This window comes from Neoarius graeffei, chromosome 5 (genome assembly GCF_027579695.1).
Source record: "Neoarius graeffei isolate fNeoGra1 chromosome 5, fNeoGra1.pri, whole genome shotgun sequence".
NCBI lineage: Eukaryota > Metazoa > Chordata > Actinopteri > Siluriformes > Ariidae > Neoarius > Neoarius graeffei.
This window is the reverse complement of record NC_083573.1, coordinates 92,944,388-92,966,139: the sequence shown is the minus strand read 5'-3', so window position 1 is coordinate 92,966,139 and position 21,752 is coordinate 92,944,388. Positions and strand designations below refer to the sequence as shown.

The 21,752-nt window shown below is 43.2% G+C and overlaps 1 protein-coding gene across 1 annotated transcript in view; it reads right to left on the bottom strand.

Annotated features, from left to right (window-relative positions):
• nck1b (NCK adaptor protein 1b) overlaps positions 1 to 20,141 on the bottom strand; it is a 215,461-nt gene extending 195,320 nt beyond the window's left edge. The window contains exon 1 of the mRNA XM_060922528.1: positions 20,042 to 20,141. The gene's annotated coding sequence lies outside the window, so the exon portion shown is untranslated. The remainder of the gene's footprint in view (positions 1 to 20,041) is intronic.
• Positions 20,142 to 21,752: the final 1,611 nt, after the last annotated feature.

Below are 21,752 nucleotides of genomic sequence, written 5' to 3'. Positions count from 1 at the left end.
GAACAGCGTGCTCGGGAAAACTTGAGCGTGAATGAATGAACGAACCGTGTGGTGTAACCGAGCCAAACGTGTGAGTCTCAGAAACATTAGCGAATACAAAAAGGTGCCATAATGCTCCTGTCGAGCACAAATCAATCATTAAACCGTTACTGAACTTCTCTGTTTAACCGTGATCTGGTTTACGGCTCAGCCAACAGAAAGGACGGGAATTACAACCGAAGGAACCCGAGCTGACGCTGATCACTTCCTCATTTCACACGATTACTCTCAGCTTTAAAACCTCGAAACATCCTCCAACCTGCCAGATATCAGAGACATGATAAAGACGAAAAAAAAAAAAAAGTGACGCAAAAACAAAGAAATAACCCGTCTCACGCTGAAGGACGTCTCCCTGAGATGTGCTGTTCCTCTGGAAACCCTGTCCTCCGTCTCCTATTATTACTGAAGTCCACTGCGGCGAGGAGAGCTCTCACACAACAAAGTATTAATCATCACAGTGAAGGAGAAGGAGCTTCCCAAAGTTCATTATTAAAACATGCCTGTGAGCACGAACAATTCAATAAGCTGCAGGATGAAACATGACAGCCAGCCGTCTTGCGTCAAATTTCACGACGTGCTCTCGGATTAACGACAAGGAAGCGGAGATTAAAGGCAGCAGTCGCTCGAGAACGGAGTTGCAGGACGACCTGAAAGCAGCAGGAGCGACTTTTACACGGAGGACGATGAGCAACGAACCGTCTCCGTTCCACCTCTGTTAAACGACAAGCATGCAGAGAGGCGCACGTCTAAAATTCTCAGACAAGATCGGGACGCTTTTGAAACACGAACAAACAAAAACTAAAGCTCTCTAGCTATAACTCAGCTGACACGTTTGGAGAAAGACAGGTTGATCCCAAAAGTGAGGTGTTTTTTTTTTTAAATGCTATGTCAGCACTTAAGGCTAATTCATAGCGATAGGATTTCTTAAAAAATAAAAAAAATGTATTACAATTTCTTCATTAAATAAATAAATGGAGATGCTTCAGATACCCATGTAATAAAAATCCTAAAAACTTTTTGGAGTCACGCCTTGTTAAAAACCATCATCCAAACGTACTTTGAGAATAAAACTGTCGGCTGGTTGATCGCAAGAACCACCACCAGCTCACAGTGAAGCACGGTGGTGGGAGCATCATGACATGGAGCTGCTTTTCTACAAACAGTCCTGAGGGAAATATGAATGAAGCGATGTACCGGGTCACGTCAGAGGAGAATTAAAAGACTGGGGACAAAATGGACGTTTCAACAAAGACAATCAGTGCGTTTACATGCACATAGAGAGAATCGAATTTCTGCTGTTGCTCGACTGAAATCGAAGTTCAAAATGCCATGTACACACCTTAATTCGGCTGAAATTGAACCGAACTTGATTTCTCGGAATCGAGCTACACGACCTAAATTATGCGATTTCTGCCGAGCTACTTAGTGCATGTAAACCCTATTGAGCTACGTATTCGAGCTACTTACTTCAGCACTGCCCCTTCCGGAAGTGACGAGTGACGAGACCACAAGGGAAACACAACAGCCTTGGTCGGCATGACAACGAATCATGACAACGGCATGAATCTTTTCTTTTTGTGGCATTGTTTGCACTGTTAAAATTTAGCTCACTTACTGTATCACCAAATACATCTGTTGCATAGCTGTGAATTGTGTACATAAACAAGTCATTGTATTTGTATTTGTGTGTGTGTCCTACGTGAAACGTATTTAGTAACTTTTGTCACCCATGTCTGTAGATGATGTGTGTGTGTGTGTGTGTGTGTGTGTGTGTATATATATATATATATATATATATATATATATATATATATATATATATCCATCCATCCATCCATCTGAAGAATGTCAATAAAAACAAAACAATTGAACTTTGTGTGTTTAAGACATAAGTTAAATTGTAAGCAAAAAAATGGACTTTAGAAAAATATTATTGTGCAAAATAAGTTGTCTTACAAAACAGTGGTCTGCACCGGACAGTTTGTAGCCATACAGTCTGTTAGAGCAAGCCTAACAGCTTGAACACGGAACTGCCGGTGTTGCCAGATTGGGGGTTTTAAGTGCATTTTAGCGGATTTGAACATGTTTTGGGCTGGAAAACGTCAGCAGTATCTGGCAACACTATAGCTCTTCTTCATGACGACAACCGGAAGTGTACCAACACGATGGGGCGTGTAGCGCCACGTGTGGCTCGGGTGCACAATGCACCTTGCACAATAGCCCGATTTCACTTGTGCATGTAGGATTGGATTTCTCTGGCACCCCTGCTGAGACCCTTTGCTCGATTACCGACAGCAGCTCGATTTGGACGTGCATGTAAACGTACTGAATGACACCAAACATGCAGCCAAATCACGTACGTGTGTACAATTCAAGATAGTATGTGAGTAACACTGACAAGTTTTCCTATTACGGCTATTGCTTGAATTTTAAACATCTCTCGAATGCATCTTAACGACGACATATGATGACCCCATGTATATCTCATAATAGGGGTGTTCACACGGCAACTTTTACTCCGGTGTAGCACCGGGGCTGCCCCGGTAGAGCGTTCACACGGTACGAAGTTATACCGGTGTAGCCCCTGAAAGCTGCTTAAACCGGTGCAAATCTAACCCTGTTCGGGAGGTGGTTTAAGAAATTTACTCCGGAGTAAATGCTAGTTTGCGGGACAGCACCGATATAAAATGGGCTGTCTGAACGCTACAGGGGTAGACTCGCTACACGTGAGGAGAGTTGATTACATATGGGCATTGCATAATCTGCATCCTGGTATTTTGCGCTTCCAAAATGGCGAATATCAACAACAACAGAACTGCGCGTCTTCCAGTGTTGCCAGATTGGGCTGTTTTAAAGGGGAAGAAAGGGCAATATATACGGTTGCTGATGTGACAAAGTAACGTATTCTTAAGTATTCTATTAAATTTATGTACTAGAAAGCAACGAAATATCTTGGTAATTGTAAATATAATAGTCGGTACGCTAAACCGCACAAGAGTCGCCATTTTTAAAAGACCGTGACGTCAGCGCTACCCACTGCATTAGGAGAGAAGCGTGTAATCATGGCGTCGGGCGCATCAAGTGAAAGCGACAGCTCTGTCGAATCATACGAAGAGATCCCGCAAGACACACTGCAAGCAGGCTATGGCTTCGAAGGGTACCAGTTTGAACCTAGGAGAGGTATTCTCGACTCCGGTGATGACGAAAGAAGAGAAGAAAGCTCGAACTCGCTTGGTGTTTTTCAGCGGAAACAAGTGAAAAGACACGTCTGGAGGATCGTTATGCTTTCCATCGGTCCTGTTATTACACCCGAAAGCAACACACTGTGGCATTGTGTAGCCGATCACTTACAATTCATCCTACTTTCCGATTCACACGTGCTATTCCCAACCTCAATGAGCCAACACAACTGGGCACATACATACGTCATGAGTGTTACGCAGAGAAAATGAACGTGCATTCTGATTGGATAAAATTAATATCATGGCGGGCTGTTCAAACTGCGGAAATAGTTTGCTCGAGCTACTTTCAAAACACTATAACTTTCCAAACTTAGAACAAAAAACTTTTGTAAGTCTTGAATAAGGTTCGTCAATGTGTGTTTTATTGTTATATTTACTCTATATATTGCCCTTTCTTCCCCTTTAAGTGCATTTTGGCGGATTTGAACATATTTTGGGCTGGAAAACGTCAGCAGTATCTGGCAACACTGGCGTCTTCATCCACGTTGTTTTCCCGGCGCTTGGTGATGCCATGACAACCGGGAAAAGGAAGTACATTTTCACGCATGCGCATATTTTATTTCCGCATTATTCCTATCGTATAGCACGGTCGCAAAAACTGCCGTGTGAACGCGAGTGGGGCTGCGCCGGTGCTAACACGCTTCTCTCTAGTAAGCAGGGTTGTGACGTGTGAACGCTCCACAAAATTTACACCGGTGTAAGATATATCGCAACAAAATACATCGGTGCAGCATCGATGCAAATATGTGCCGTGTGAACACCCCTAATGACAACTTAGCACTTCTGAATGTAACGTCAGTGACAACAATCACGATGCTGGCAGAACGTTTTTTTTTTTTTTTTAATTAAAAAAAAAAAAAAAAAAAAAAAAAAAAAAACCACACACACTTCGTTGATGCATTTTAAAGTCCAGGGCTCGACATTACCTTTTAAACCCACTTGCCCTGGGGGAAAGTAGGGGTTAATTTCCACTTGCCCCCTATTTTGCGAGTACTACCTTTTTTTTTTTGGAAAAACCATAGAATAGTTGTGAATCGCAGCATAAAATGAAGATCAGACCTTGAGCTGAAGTTCGGTTAACAATTAAGTTTGGTTACTTGTAACGGACAATGACTATTTTATCCAAAATAGTTTTTCCTGTCTTAGTCGATTTATTTCCATTTCACATGCATGCAGGCGTCATAAAGTCCAGTGTGTTTGTGTAGAACTCTCTCAGACTGTCGGTTCATTACTCCATAATGTAGAAATCATAAAACAGAAATCTATAACAAAGTTTGTATGAAGAAAACAATAGGGTGCCAAGATTTTTGAACAGTACTGTGAGAATATTTATATAGCTTTTTTTTGTATTATCCGCCTCTGGGGTTATAACCCCTTCGTCATGAGACAGGATAATGTTGGAGTTTAAAATTGTTTAGTGTGTAGCACGGGCGATTGCTCTAAGACAGCGAGGGAGGCTCAGCCTCCTCTAAAAATGACGAACATCGTGTAGGATGAATTGCGCTCGGCTTATGTTATAGCCGACCTTATAACATTGCTATTTCAGATCCAGAATCACAGAAATGTGTGCTCAACCCAACTACAGTGTGAAATCATTCCGTTATAACTTATGACAGGCGTACTAACACCTTCTGCGTGCTTCGGCAGCACATTGATACGGAGCTCAGATATCGAAGCGCGCAGAAGGTGTTAGTACGCCTGTCGTTATAGTGCGGACTTTCCATAGCATAGAAAATCGCCACGTTTCAATTTGTGTAACTGAGCTTGTTTCATATCACTGGTCATATAAACCTATGTAAACAGGAAAAACGCAGAAGAGTTTGGTCGCATCTAAATACAGACCCAAAAAATACCGGTGGCCATACTGAGCCTAGCTACATTGCTAACAGGAGTGACAGCGCGTCTGACTGCGTCTGACTGACTGGGAGGTCGCGCAAAGCTCGGACAGGTACGGAGCAGCTCGTCTCAATTCAGATAAGAGCATATTTCATTATGGAAGTACGGTGGACTGTTCCTTTAAAACACGAGCTAATTTTATCCCTAATCTATCCCCAATGAGCAAGCCTGTGGCGACGGTGGCAAGGAAAAACTCCCTCAGACGACATGAGGAAGAAACCTAGAGAGGAACCAGACTCTAAAGGGAACCCATCCTCATTTGGGCAACGACAGACAACATGACTAACATTAACAGTCCTAACATGAAGTCAGTTTCGTTGACGCTATAAACCCCCCACCGACGGAAACCCGAGCGCAAAACCGTTCATGACAGCCGTATATTTGTCTTGTGGTGTGGCGCAAGGAACCTTACTTGGGCCCATCCTATTTCTTGTACTTATTGATGATGCCACCAATCCAGTGTGGAAATACGTGGACGACAAGAACCTGCTGGAAACAAGAATCCTGTGCCAACCTTCCAGTTTACAGTCTGACCTAGACGAATTGGTTCTGTGGTCAGATAGGAATCACATCTTTTTTCTTCTGTGGAGCGCTCCAGAGTCATCCCTGTTGCTGTCGTCCTTGAAGGACCTCTCCATCGCGACCGCACACCAGGCTGGTCCACTGCTGTCTGTCCGAGGCAAGTACTTCTACCGCCACCATCCACCGCTCACTGTGCCAGGTCGTGTTAATCACTCCGCCATACACGTCCCTCTTCTTCTTGAATATCGAATCTGTGCCTCGGTCTTGAAGGTTCTTTCTAACGAAATCTATCCAACAAATTCTGGCCCTTCCCTGACCCTGCTTCCAGCCAGGTTCAGCCTCCACGAACAACACCATTTTCGAGAGCCGACTCTCTTTTTGTCGCAGCAAGTGTCCGAGCAGCTTGAGCCTCTCTGTTTTGACTCTTTCGGACGGTTTCCGAAGCCCACCGATCGCCATCATGTTTCAATCGACTTCTAGAAGAGCAATTCCAGCGTTATGGACGTGACACTTGAACTCAAAATGGCAACAAATGACCCAGTGCATGTTTTATTGTCTCCCAGTATTTAAACAGGTGTTGCATATTTTAAGGCTGTACCATACTGGAGAAGTGATAGAACAAGAACAATTCCCATAGTACATCTAGGGCATGCCAGAAAATGCCAATAAAAGATGCGTTATGGATGTGACAGAAAAAGTATCAATTTTCTTGGGTGACTGTACATTTTTATCAAACTCTGTGAAATTGTAAACCTAATGTCGAAATGGAGATATCCATTTGATAGAGGGGTCCAAGGTGAATATTAAAAAATCTTTGTTTAAAATATTTTGTATTTCATGCAGAGTTTCGGAAGGAAAAGTCAGCGTTATGGATGTGACGAAATTCCGTTATGGATGTGACGCGTCTGAAATAGACATGGCATATGTTTAGAAAATCAGCAATTTAACCACCATAACCCTTTGAAAAACTCTCTAAATATCAGCTAAAACTATCAAAGTTCTTAAATAATATTTAGGATGGCTATTGTTTTGCTGTTTTGTGGATTTTAGCATACATTTCTGTGGCTTGTGGCAATAATATAGAATTGTACATGATCAAAGTTGATTTTAGCTTGGGGTTTACATTATAAGAAAGAAAGACTGACAGTGACATATTAGGTTGGTTACAAATTGGTTCAACTTATTCACATCTGTAAAATACAGGCCTAGGTGAGATCTCCGGGAGTGGTTTTGATGTATTACATGTTGCTTTATTTTTGCATGGTGAGGTTGACATTTACATGGAATTGCCCAGGTATAGCTGCTCGTTTGTTTTGTGGTCCTGCCACTGATATCCCAGGAATCACATGCTTTTAAATATTAGTAAATGCTTTGCCATGCACGTTACTTTCTGTCGGAATACGCCATCACTGCCACTATTACAGATCAATAACATTCCTTTAGCTGTCGTTCCATGTCTGAAGATGCTCGGCCTTTATGTCTAGTCAAACCTTCAATGGGACGAACAAGTGAAACAGATGGTTGGGAAAGCCTCCAGGAAACTGCATCTCCTCAAACAAATTAGGAAGTTTAAGATCTCTCAAGGGGGCGGCACGGTGGTGTAGTGGTTAGCGCTGTTGCCCCACAGCAAGAAGGTCCGGGTTCGAGCCCCGTGGCCGGCAAGGGCCTTTCTGTGTGGAGTTTGCATGTTCTCCCCGTGTCTGCGTGGGTTTCCTCCGGGTGCTCCGGTTCCCCCACAGTCCAAAGACATGCAGGTTAGGTTAACTGGTGACTCTAAATTGACCGTAGGTGTGAATGTGAGTGTGAATGGTTGTCTGTGTCTATGTGTCAGCCCTGTGATGACCTGGCGACTTGTCCAGGGTGTACCCCGCCTTTCACCTGTAGTCAGCTGGGATAGGCTCCAGCTTGCCTGCGACCCTGTAGAACAGGATAAAGCGGCTACAGATAACATGAGAATATCTATCAAGGTGATTTGACAACCATCTACACAGCATATATTAGACCAATCCTAGAATATGCAGTCCCTGTCTGGTCTTCTGGAATCACAAAAACTCAAGCAAACAAACTTGAATGTATGCAGAAACGGGCTTGGAGGATAATCTTGGGTAGGGCTGGGTATCACAGTCAATTTCCTAGATCGATTCGATTTCGATTCTTAGGGTTTTAAATTGATTAATCACGATTCGATTCGATCTGAATCAATTCAATCTGCTCTTAAATAATGAAAATATCTCCATACAATACGTTGCAAAATACACGTCTTTATTTTGTAAATTTGACAGTTCACACGTAACTGTAAACAAAACTCTTATCTTCCTGTAATTAAAAAAGTGCAAATGAACGTTGCAGCAAATTGTATTGTTTAAGTGAAAAAATATTAACAAAAAATATTAACCAAAGTATTAATATTAACAAAATGAAGACAGTAAACTTAAACTGTCACACTTAAGAGACAGAGATTCTTGTTGAGGAAAAGGAGCTCATTGATGTGTTCTGGGGTGACGCAGCTCCTTTTGGCAGTGACGAGATCACCCGCAGTGGAAAACACCCTCTCCAACGCAATACTGGTCCCTGGGACACAGAGGTAGTGCTTTGCCAGGCGAGCTAACAGTGGATACTAGGACTGCGTTGACAGCGATGTCACACGTGATAGCGACTCTGTTTGCTGACTGCATTTTCATTCGTATCGCGTCTTTCACAGATGTATACATCATGGGTATCACAGTTTCAGACAGATGTTTACGTTGCACCATAACGTAGTGTGGTTCGAGTACCTGAATGAGCTGCCTGAATCCTTCACTTTCCACTACCGAGTATGGGCGTAAATCTCTGCAAACAAAAGTTGCGATGGCCTCTGTTATCTTTATGGCCCGCGGAGACTCTGACGGTAATGCTAGCAGGTCCTTCAGTTTCTTTTGTTTTGCTCCGGGCGGCTTGTTGTCGGAAGCTAAGGTTAGCGTAGTGCGGTACCTTGTCAGGTGGTTTCTGAGGTTTGTAGTATTCCTACAATAACTGAGCTCTGCTTGGTATATCTTGCAAACTACCTTGGTTTTATCAAGCTCTTCGTCCTTTGTCGTTTTAAATTTGAAATGATTCCACACGTCAGATTTCATTAGAGACGGCTTGCCGAGCGGTGTTTTCCCTGCCTCAGCCATGGCTCTGGCCTCGGCCATTTTGTGTGCGTGCTTGAACGTCACGACGTACGACTGCGCAGCTGCGTCATCACGCACGAGACGGCTGAGGGAGGAAAAAAAAAAAAAAAAAAAAAAAAAATCACACAACACACGAGATCGTGTTGTGGGGAAAAAAAAAAAAAAAAAAAACCTTGATCTCATGCCCTGTGAATCGATCCAAAATCGATTTTTACCCAGCCCTAATCTCGGGTATGACACAGGGTATGCCTCAGCGCTACAACATCATGGACTGACATCACTAGCTGAGAGAAGAGAATAGTTGTGCCTGAAATTTGCTAGATCACTGTTGAAGTCAGACTTCAGAGACCGGCTGCCACCAACCAGATCACAGATAACTAATTGGAACACAAGAAACAACCAGAAACTGGACGGTCTCAAAATACAAACAAATAGATATTTTTTGCGCAGTCCGGTTTCCATCAAATCCTGCGCTCTGATTGGCTGGCGAGCAGGTCCGTATCCTACGATACGGACCCCGGTTATGGATCTCTGGCGACTCGCTTGTTCACAACATAGTATGTAGCTGCCATCAGAGTCAGTTATGCAATTTAAGTTCATTAAATATTTTGAGACAATTAAAAGAATGATTCACATTACTGACAAATAAATAAATTCATAAATTAGTTAATAAATAATTGGGAACGTAAAGCCGAGTAAATGTATTTAAAGGTATAACTATAGCAGAACTAATGTTCTTTATCCTGTGAGGAAGGGGTTTTTTTCGTTGTCGTTGCGCCCTATGCATGCATGCTCGTCGGAGCGTACCTGTAACGCAAGGTTACCTGTTGTTTTAAGTTTATGAAGAGTTGGATTGTGAAGACTTGTCGAGCCTGAGGTTTCCTTTTACTCCCCTTGAGTTAACGCGGCCAATGAGGTATGCCGTTATTTGTGTTTAATTATGATCATTTGCTATGTGAACTTATTCTAAATCACAAACGCTAACGCTGTTTACTTGATAACCGAATAACTCCCGTTTCATTATCTGTATATTTAAGTTATATTTCCTTTGTGAGATGTTTATCATTATTCTCTATGAGAATATTCTGGAAGGCCGCAGAGTCCTTTACGTTTTTGGATTTTATTTTATCTCGTTCTCAGGGCGTTTTGACGGCACGTTGAAAGCATGGATGTGCAATAAAAGCCCGTAACTCCAAGAACGCCTTTTGTCAACATTTATTTTCGCATTTCTCAGGAGAATAGCATTAATTTTACAGCATGGATAGCGATAACGACAGTGTTCACAGCGAAAGCGAGTTTTACTCCCCTGAGGAAGAAGAAATAAAAGAAAACATTTCAGGAGAAAGCTAAAACCTGTAACTGTTGCTAACACCAAGCAAAAACATGGCTGAATCCTGAATGACTCCTATTTGTATAAATAGGGGACTACATAGGCGGCAAAATGTAGTTTTTTTCCTGCCATGGAAGTGCACTTGTATACCGAGGAGGAAGCAATTTGCATTACAGCCGTGAATGAGGATTCAAAATGGCGGCTCGGCTCGGTTTTCCCTTTCGGGCGCTCTCGTTTTCTGTTAGAATTTGGTAAAGAAAAAAATAAATATTATTTACCAGCTTAAGGTCGGTCCGTATGGTGAAATACCGTGACCTCGGCCCAGAGGGCCTCGCTCAGTACTTTCAAGACCTCGGTCACGGTATTTCACCATACGGACCGACCTTAAGCTGGCAAATAAAGAATTCCCCCATACCTTACATGTGTCATCTCATTAACAAATATGGATTTTGATCTATTTTCATGTCACTTGTTTTTATTATTATAACAAATAGTTCTCTAATGTAAAATATGTTTAAAGTCATTGTAGTGATGTTGCAATAAGTTATTTTAGTACATAACGATTGCTTTCAATACTTTTAATGATTAAAATCAATATTAAGAGCAAATTTAATGTAAATCGATCGCAATGCAGTGTTAATTCACTGCAATGCATCAATAAAGACATCTTGAATCTTGAAAAAACAAAACAGTGAGTTGAGTGAGCGACAGTTCTGCAGGTGGAAACAAACGCCGTGTTGATAAGAGAGGTCGGGGAAAATGGACAGATTTGGTTCGAGCTTTTTTGCCAGGAAGGACAGAACTCATCGCAACTCTGTACAACCGTGGTGAACAGAAAAGCATCTCAGCATGCAACAGCAAAACAGAAGACCAAACTGGGTTCCACTCCTGCCAGGCAACAGCAGGAATTCAGTTAAAATTCTTTCCTTACGCCATGTTTAAAGGAGATACGCAGAACCATGGCCTCACTTTTAATTTATAAATGCCTTGAGACCTCAAGAATGGCACAGGAATAGTTTTAAGCACTAACAATCTAATATAGTAATTGTTATGATTAAAGTGATTTATACAGGTAGCAGTCTGAGTGAATGACCTTGACGTCCGTAACGTCACAGCAGGAAGTCTATCGGTCTCATCGCCATTTCCGCTATACTAAAACGCAGAGCTGACTGCAACGCCGATCCTCCAGTTTGAGCTAATTTATCGCCATGCCACGTAGATGTGTTGCTGGCCGGTGCAGCAACGACAGAAGGTGGATTTACGTTGCATTCATGGCCCAAGAATGTTCAAACTGCAAAGATTTGGACACGTTTTGCGAGAAGTTCACAGGCACATTGGGCGCCTACGAAGTGGTCTCTCCTCTGCACATTTTACTGAAGACTCGTACGAGACCTCTGATCTGTTGAGGAGCATTGGCTATAAGCCCGTATTGAAAGAGGGTGCGGTACCAACAATTAAAGTGCATATTCTGGACCAATTTCAGTTTTTTTTTTTATATGAAAGTATGCCCCTTTACACACTCCTCCAGAAGGGTAATTTTGCACAAGGCCATCTGTCTACAGCAGAAAAAAAATAAATAAATAAAACGCGTCTGGAAAAATCCCAATGGAGTCTGGAGCCAGATTCGTGACGTTACCTGCGGAAGCGCCAGCAGGCTGCGCGAGCTTTGCACGGTTTCAGTGCACAGCCTGTGTAGACCAAGCGCTCCCATTTCTCTCTCATTGTCCGGTCTTTTGGGAAACGATGAGTACTAATCCCATCAAGATTGGTGTTGCTACACCCTCCTACGATACATCTGTTAACCATTTTAATAATTACGCGATAACGAAGAAATTTGCAGAAAACCACCAGGTCGTTTTCTCATAAACAAACCAGCGCTGGCGTAGGATTCAGAGGGAGGCGTCCCGCAATTTTTTTACCTTGCGCAATACCAGAAAAATTCAGTTGAAATCAAGCCATTTGAGGTGAATTAGTCCGCCTCTGAAAAAAACTTGGCATTTGGATTTCCCGGGAAACATTGATTTACGGGACGCCTCCCTCTGAATCCTACATCAGCGCTGGTTTGTTTATGAGAAAACGACCTGGTGGTTTTCTGCAAATTTCTTCGTTATCACGCAATTATTAAAATGGTTAACAGATGTATCGTAGGAGGGTGTAGCAACACCAATCATGATGGGATTAGTACTCATCGTTTCCCAAAAGACCGGACAATGAGAGAGAAATGGGAGCGCTTCATGCGAGGCACCCGGAAAAACCGGCAACATGCAACAGACCACAGCATCATATGCGGGGTTTGCTTCATAAAGCCCGACGACTTTGAGAACTATTTGCAGTGGGAAACGGGCTTCAAGAAGCAACTTGATCTGAAAAAAAGACGCAGTTCCGTCTGTTCGAACGCCCAAAGCAACACCGTCTCCATCTGCATCAGCGTCACCAAAGGAGCCAGGCATGTTCGTCTCCCCTGACAGACGGCGAAGTGCCGCATCCACTGAGGCCCTCGAAGCCGAGGACCAAGCAGAGCCGAGAAAAAGACCAAAAAAAAAAAACGGCAATTCACAAGTTAACTGTTGCCAGGGTGAGAAATAAAAGAGACTATACTCTAAATTAGGTGTTCCGGTGTTTGTGTGGTACACGGATAATGTTATTTACTGACACACACAAAAGTAAACACGAAAGCGCTGGGAGATAATACACTTCACATGTATCAAGGGATTTGTGTGTCAGGGTTTGAGATCTGTTAAACACATTAAATGTATATACAACCCTGCTTAGCCGATTCCATGTGTGGAGCTTATGCAATCCTTCTCCTACAGTAGCCAGTACTCTTCTAAATGAAGAAATATCAATACTAGGGATGGCGAAAACTTAAAAAAAAAAAAAAAAAACAATCTTGACCGACCACCGAGCCTGATTAGCCGGTTAAAGTCGGTTAATCTATGAGTTTAACAGGGATGCAAACGGCGCGCCTTTTGGCGGATGCCGCCTTTTTCACAGCTGAATCGTGCAGATCCGATTTTTTTTTTTTTTTTTTTGGGGGGGGGGGGGGGCACAGCGCTCGAAACTAACGGTGTCCCGATGTCCCGGGGACCATAAAAAATGTCATCGGGACACAAAATTATATCTGGGACAATCCCAGGACAATGGAAAAAAATAGATCTAGAAAAAAGTTCTACATTAATATTATTTACAAAGCCGTAACACATACGTAGACATTCACCTAATTTGTCAATTTTAATTTTAAAACGTTAACAGCGAAAAATACATAGTTGCTACACTTTCGATGCACCTGCATCCGTAGGCTACAGAGCAGCGCATTCTGTTCTAGAATCTTCGGCCGGAGTCCGCATTATATGGACTTGGAATGGAATTGCTACCGCACACGCTGCGCCGACTCTTGCCAGAACAAAAATGCTTAAGTGGTTGAAGCGGACCGACCGCGGGGAAGAAACTGAAAGCCCAGACATAACGTCTCCGGGACCTTCAGGATCCAAAGTGTCATTGCCTGGTCTGCAGGCAACGCTAGCAACTGAATGAACTTAATGAACACTGTTAGACACGTTATAAAATGCAACAGGAATGATGTGGATGATATTGACGGAAGATACCGTTCAACAGAATAACTGAGTTTTCTTGGTGTCTTTCTAGTTCAGAAAGTTTAGTCAGTCAGCAGCACAACTAGGCTCGGACCTGCCACTATGCTGATGTTGCTAACATTCGCACCCGGCAGCGAAAGTTCATAAAAATGGATAACGGAAAGTTCATAAAAATGGATAACGGTAATGGATAACGGAAAGTTCATAAAAATGGATAACGGTAATGGATAACGGAAAGTTCATAAAAATGGATAACGGTAATGGTGAAAATTATAAGTTGGCCTTGTAAGTGCCAACAGATATTCAAGGTATAAGTAGATGAAATGAACATAAAAGGGGTCTTATTTTCAACTAAAGTGTACTGCAGATGTAGGGAGTTGAAACATTTTCTGAATGAGCTAGTTGGCCCCTTTAAATAAACGGGTATCTATTCATACAGTGAGATCGCCAAAGTTTAATAAACTGAAAATGCAATAACTGTAATTTTGAAGTAGATGATGTATAGGACATGTGTCGCTTGTGTCTTGTGACTTATTGTAAAAATGATATAAAGGGTTCAAAATCGCATAGTTACAAATATAATAGTAACTTCATATGATAATATTAACCACTGGTTATTTCAGAGAGGAAAAAAATGGGGACACTATTGCTTCCATTTGGGACAATACAACACAGAATTTGGGACCACTGGGGGACACAAAGAAAAAAAAGTTAATTTCGAGCCCTGGGGGGGGCATTGGAGTGTCTGAATAATTTCAACGGCATTTGCTTATTTAGTAATTTTAATACAGAATTTACTCTGATGAAATTATTCAGACACTCCAACGCCCCCCCAAAAAAAAAAAATCGGATCTGCACAATTCAGCTGTGAAAAAGTCGGCATCTGCGCCTTTAGTTTGTGTGGAGAGATCTGATCTGCAATAACATGCATTGTTGGCTACAGACCGAAACATACTTTCAGAATGCACTGGCCAAGGCAGGACTAAACTCCATGTGCCTTCTAATCATAATTAAAAAAAAAAAAAAAACAGAATAGTAATTTGTAAGCTAAAAAGCCTGTGTCTACACTTTTCTCTCGCCGAGCGGCAGCTGTCTTCAACTGGGGCGGGAGGGCGGGACATAACTGAATGGGTGTTTCTGATTTGTCAGCTGTCGTCCTTACACCGCATGGCATGCCCCAAGTGTTTACAACACAGAATGCCAGGTTCTCTGCTCCAAAATCGGCAGCTTCAAAACGATTGATTTTTTTTTTTTAACCGACAACCCAAAAAAAATTAACCGGTTGACGTTGATTCGGTCAACCACCGGTCAAACGGTCATCGGTTAACATCCCTAATCAATACATAATAGTAATTTTGAATTACTATTGAATATTTGAATCATCATCAAATCCACACAGATGAAGCCCCAATCCTGACATCTCATTATATTCTTCATCCAAAGGTGAAGGAACACTGCGCTCAGGCAACAATTCCAGATTCCAATGCAAAACCGCTGGCTGCTAAACTTGGTGTACACCAGGGGTGTCCAAACTGATCCATAAAGGGCCGTGTGGTTGCAGGTTTTCATTCCAGCCATGCAGCAGCACACCTGACTTGGCTCATTCAATCAACTGATTGATTGTCTTCACATAGTCAAATACTTGCAGCCACACCCACCCTTGATTAAAGGGTGGGTGTGTCAGTTGATTGAATAAGCCAAATCAGGGTGCTGCTGCATGGCTGGAATGAAAACCTGCAGCCACACGGCCCTTTATGGATCAGTTTGGACACCCCTGGTGTACACAGACTGTGCACTGAATCCATGCAGGCGCTCTCAGCCTGCTGGCGGATCCGGACGTGACGTCACAAATCTGGATCAATCTGGCTCCATAAAAAACCGTTGGGATTTTTCCAGACGCGTTTTGTTATTTTATTTTTTTTCTGCTGTAGACGGATGGCCTTGTGCAAAATTACCCTTCTGGATGAGTGTGTAAAGGGACATACTTACTTTCATATATATATATATATATATATATATATATATATATATATATATATATATATATATATATATATATATATATATATATATATAAAAAAAAAACACACTAAATTGGTCCAGGATGCTGCATTGCCATAGTCCTCATAGAACCATCGGCATTCTCTTGCACGCCTTTTCTCTGGCCACGGCCATTCCACTAGCAGTCCACAGCCTGCTGTTATCAATCCATCCTGGTTTCCTTCGTCCTGGCCAGGCCTTCCCTTCTACTCTCACCTGAACATAGTTTCCAATGTCCATACATAGACAACATCCTCTTCTTCAATTGAGCAAGCAGACCATCTCCCTCTGAAACTCCTACCCTTTGGCGAATCCATGCATTGGTCTTTCTATCTTTCCAACTGACCTGCAGCATTCTACGCCATACCCACAGCTCAAATGACTATCTTCTTCATATCACTCTGCTTTAATGTCCAACTTTCTGCACCAGAGGGCTCTACTCCAAACCAGAGATTTCACCAATTGTTTCTTCAGTTTCAGGCTGATCTCTTTTGCCTTCCACAATCCAATTAGCTGGCTGGTGGCATCTCTTGCAATTGCTAACCTAGCACAAATCTCTGGTGTTGAATCTCCGTCAATCCTTACCATTGAGCCAAGGTATTTGAAGCTATCTACCTGGTTGATTACATTTCCACCAAGGAAGATTTGTTCTTTACTTCCATGGACCATAACATGGTCCAGGATATGCACTTTAAAAGATCCTTAGAAGGATCCTTCGGAGATATGTTTCTACGCACTTTGGGATGAGATCCCTTCGACTGGTGCGGGAGTATGAGAGGACTTCCAGAAAACTGGCAGACATCTTAGCCAGAGAGGATCGTTCATTTTTGTCAACCTGGAACGACCATCACTGAACAGAGGTGGGTGTCAATAAGACATCATTTATCAGCCACCTACTATGCAGCCATCAGCATTCTGATTCGGATTCCATGATGATCCAGGAGAGGATAAATACTTGATACTCCCTATTAGTCAGACAGAACTGAGGGCCCGTCCACACGAGTACGCGGCCTCACCCAATACGCTGTCGTTTTGAAAAAAAAAAATCTCCGTAAACACGACGCCATTTCCAGAAATATCTGCGTCCACACGGATTCACTGGAAACGACCCAAAACACTGTAGTACATATGCCAGGCCTGTATGTGGCGCTGTGACGCCGCCACACCAATACACTAACACCGGAAGAGAAGCCATGGAGCATGCGTATAAAGGTCACGCGCTGTTTACAAACAAGCTCATAACACGAGAAGAGGACGATCATGGCCGGCGCAACTCTGAGAGGAAGAGGAGAGTCTTTTGTGTGGACCGACAATGAAGCGGAACTATATGGTAGAAGCCTGTAGTCCGCCATTATTGTTGTTATGACGCGTCTAGCGGCGGAGGCTGAGATTAAAGGTTAGAGAGGCGGGGTTTATACGTCATCGTTTCTGAAAAAAAAAAAATCCACATTCGCCGTCCAGACGACTCCGTGCTATCCGGCGTTTTAGGATCTTCCCACTTTGGGACCCGTTTTCAAAAAATACCGGTTTCACACCTCGAAAAAGCCAGATCCGTCTGGACGCGAGGCTGAAATGATAAAAGTATTTATGCGGATTCGACAAAAACATACTCGTGTGGACGGCCCCTGAGGAAACCTTTCGGATGAGAGGCAAAACGTTTTCAAGAATCTTCAAGCAAGTCCAGTTGCTCTCTTCTACCAACCACAGATTACTATGTACCTGGATGACTGAGATTCTTCACATACCCCTTTTCCACCAAATCAGTTCCAGGGCTGGTTCGGGGCCAGTGCTGGTGCTGGTTCACAACTCGTTCAACTTGCGAGCCAGCTGAGAACCAGTTTGCTTTTCCATAGCTCGCGGTGCTAAGGGAAGACACGTCATTACGTCACTGTATACGTCAGTTACGTCGCTGCGTTTGCATAAACCTTGGCGCGAATATCGAAGCAAAAACAACACGGAAGAAGCAGCAGTAGCAACAACAACAACAGGATCCCCTTTTCCACCAAAGCAGTTCCAGGGCTGGTTCGGGGCCAGTGCTTAGTTTGGAACCGGGTTTTCTGTTTCCACTGACAAAGAACTGGCTCTGGGGCCAGAAAAAACAGTTCCAGGCTAGCACCAACTCTCTGCTGGGCCAGAGGAAAGAACCGCTTACGTCAGCGGGGGGGGGCAGAGTTGATAAGACCAACAACAATAACAAGACCGCAAAAGATCGCCATTTTTAAGCGCCAAGAAGCAGCAGCTGTACAAACGCGAAGTCATCCCAGGCTTTCGTCTAAACGGGGGAACAGGGGCGCTGCGCCCTCTTACTCTTGGCGTGCGCCCCCTTACCGACTCCGTGAAAACATCCCAGCAACACCACGTGACAATGTGTCTGATCATCAAATACGTTATAATTGCTCCAAAAATATTCCAATCATAGTAGATACACCGCCAGACGGTGCAAAAACAATCTGAATTGGTGTTTTCCAGACTGAGGCGCCATGTTGTTTAGTTGTTTACTTGTCGCGGCTGCTCTCGCGAGATTTGACATGGGTTCCATACAAGGTCAGCTGACTTGTAGAGCGAGATTTCTCGAGACTGAATGACCTTTCACTCACCGGCGCGGGAGCTTTTGACAGAAGTAGTTCGCGAGTTGTTTTTGTTGACACTTGGGCATTTAAAGATGTCATCCCGCGGCACGAAGCGGAAGAAAGCCAAAGACTGTCCGGGGCAGAAGATGATTACTTCTTTCTTTTTCAATGTTGACAGACAATTTGTTACACTTTCCCTCTCAGATAGCCTCAGAATGTCCCATTGGAGCATTTTTCAAAGGCTTTGCACGGCGGGGGGGGGGGGACAACAACCGGCACCATCCCCCCCGCTTCGCTCCCTCGCCATGGTGAGAGCCCTCATACTAAATTTTTCTAGAAAAAACCCTGCATCCATTATTATTGTTGTTGTTGTTGTTGCTGCTGCTGCTTCTTCCGTGTTGTTTTTACTTTGATATTCGCGCCAAGGTTTATGTAAATGTAGCGCCGTAACTTCCGTATACAGCGACGTAATGACGTGGCTCCGCTTAGCACCGCGAGCTATGGAAAAGCAAACTGGTTCTCAGCTGGCTCGCAAGTTGAACGAGTTGTGAACCAGCACCAGCACTGGCCCCGAACCAGCCCTGGAACTGATTTGGTGGAAAAGGGGTAAATAATAATAATAAATGACTTCGCATTTGTACAGCTGCTGCTTCTTGTCGCTTAAAAATGGCGATCTTTCGCGTTCTTGCTATTGTTGTCGGTCTTAACAACTCCGCCCCCCCGCTGACGTAAGCGGTTCTTTCCTCTGGCCCAGCAGAGAGTTGGTGCTAGCCTGGAACCGGTTTTTCTGGCCCCAGAGCCAGTTCTTTGTCAGTGGAAACAGAAAACCCGGTTCCAAACTAAGCACTGGCCCCGAACCAGCCCTGGAACTGCTTTGGTGGAAAAGGGGCATTTGAGGATCTTGAAGGATCCTTGCAGGGATCTTTGTAGGATCATTATGAAAAGAAAAAACCATGCGCTTCAAGATATTTAAACAGAACTGATTAATACGCAGAATTTTATAAACTGAATATCAAAATCATTTGAATATTGAAATGCACATCTTCACTAAAGGGTTCTGATTAATTTGATGATGTGCTTATTATTCCTGTGAACAAAAATGAGCATTATTTATGGACAGATTATGCACAGAGGCTTTTGCTTTCCATTCTTATCATTTATTATGAATGTTATTTCACATTTAGGACAATAAACAGGAAGTGTTGAGATGTTATTTTATTAAGAAAACAACTAACTAGGTAAAGCTAGTCAGGTTAACTTAACCTTGTTTAAAAAATATCAGCATGCAAACTAAATTATTCCTTCAAAATCGTTGTTTAAACCTTTAATCTGTCCGTATGCTCACTAAAAATATCTTACAACAAACCATGAAATTAAATTTTACTCGTTTGTCCTAGCAATAGGGACATTTCCACGAGCCGCATCCTAAATGCCCAGGATTTTCCTACGTAGTGTACTAGATAGGGTGTGTACACCATTCTGGCGGGCGCTCTATAGTACACTTCTACACAGACTACCGAGCGCGTTTGTAATACAGCCATTACAGCTTACCTGTTAGCATTCCGGCGCTTTTCCATGGCTAGCAACTAAAAAAAAAAAAATGGCAAGCCAAAAAGCAAATAAATATTTATAGGAAATAAAATAACTCTGTCCTTACCTGCAGGATAATCTCTTTATCTGTTATTTGTCCAGTTTATCTGGGCAATTCTACAGAGAAGACATTTATCACCACTCGGCTCACCGTTCGCCTTTATGGCAAGCTTTTCCAAACGTTATTTTCCAAACCCCGCCTCTTCCATTACGATTGGCCAGATTTACACACTCTGGCTAGTCTTACCCAGTCATAGCGCGGAAACTGCGACACCATAGCCAGTCAGATAACCCAGGAGGCGGGACTTAAGAGAAATGGTTTTCCAGTATCCAGAATCTCCAGCGTGGGAAATTCCGCCTCCGTTGCCATTAGAGACCGGTCTTTGTCGATTCTGATTGGTTGCTTGTCAAGGATCGTTATTCTTATTGGCTGAAATGTACGTCTGTCAAAGGATACTTCTTTCTAACGGTTTTCTGCCTGGACCTGATTCATTTGTGTTTGTTTATTATTTATACATTTATTTTAATATCAGAAGGTGACAACACAGCAGACTTTTAGTGCATGTTTGTGCTCAGAGGATGGAGGATTATGTGCTGCAAAAACAAAGGAAATCATTTTTAAACCAAAGCACGACTGTGTTTATAAGATGTTATGAATGTTCATAAGCCTGTAATAGACATTTTATGTGAACAAATGTTGACATATGATTGCTGCGAGAAATTAAACCCATAAAAGTGTCAAAGGCCATGAAAATATGAAGAAAAAATTATTCAAAGAGTCATATTAAAATGGTTATTTATCTAAATATTTCGCAGGCAAGCTGGAGCCTATCCCAGCTGACTACGGGCGAAAGGTGGGGTACACCCTGGACAAGTCGCCAGGTCATCACAGGGCTGACACATAGACACAGACAACCATTCACACTCACATTCACACCTACGGTCAATTTAGAGTCACCAGTTAACCTAACCTGCATGTCTTTGGACTGTGAGGGAAACCGGAGCACCCGGAGGAAACCCACGCGGACACGGGGAGAACATGCAAACTTCGCACAGAAAGGCCCTCGCCGGCCCCGGGGCTCGAACCCGGACCTTCTTGCTGTGAGGCAACAGTGCTAACCACTACACCACCTGGACACAACTTACACACACATTTTACATTCATCGGGAGCTTGGGTTTTAGGCAGTGATCTAAATATCTCATCACATCTCATCTCATTATCTGTAGCTGCTTTATCCTGTTCTACAGGGTCGCAGGTGAGCTGGAGCCTATCCCAGCTGACTACGGGCGAAAGGCGGGGTACACCCTGGACAAGTCGCCAGGTCATCACAGGGCTGACGCATAGACACAGACAACCATTCACACTCACATTCACACCTACGGTCAATTTAGAGTCACCAGTTAACCTAACCTGCATGTCTTTGGACTGTGGGGGAAACCGGAGCACCCGGAGGAAACCCATGCGGACACGGGGAGAACATGCAAACTCCGCACAGAAAGGCCCTCGCCAGCCACGGGGCTCGAACCCAGACCTTCTTGCTGTGAGGCAGAGCATTTTTTAACATAGTTACTGGGAGACCAAATGGTCTCCCAGTGGCCAGATTTGGTCTCCTAGTCAATGCCAAACCAGCTTCACTGGGAGACCAAATTTTAAACCAAGTTATGTCTTATCATTTGGTTCAATCAGTTGCAATTAATTAACCAAGTACCATGTAAGTATACATTTAACAAGGAAAACGAAGATCTATGTTATAAGATATACACACAAGATCATGTT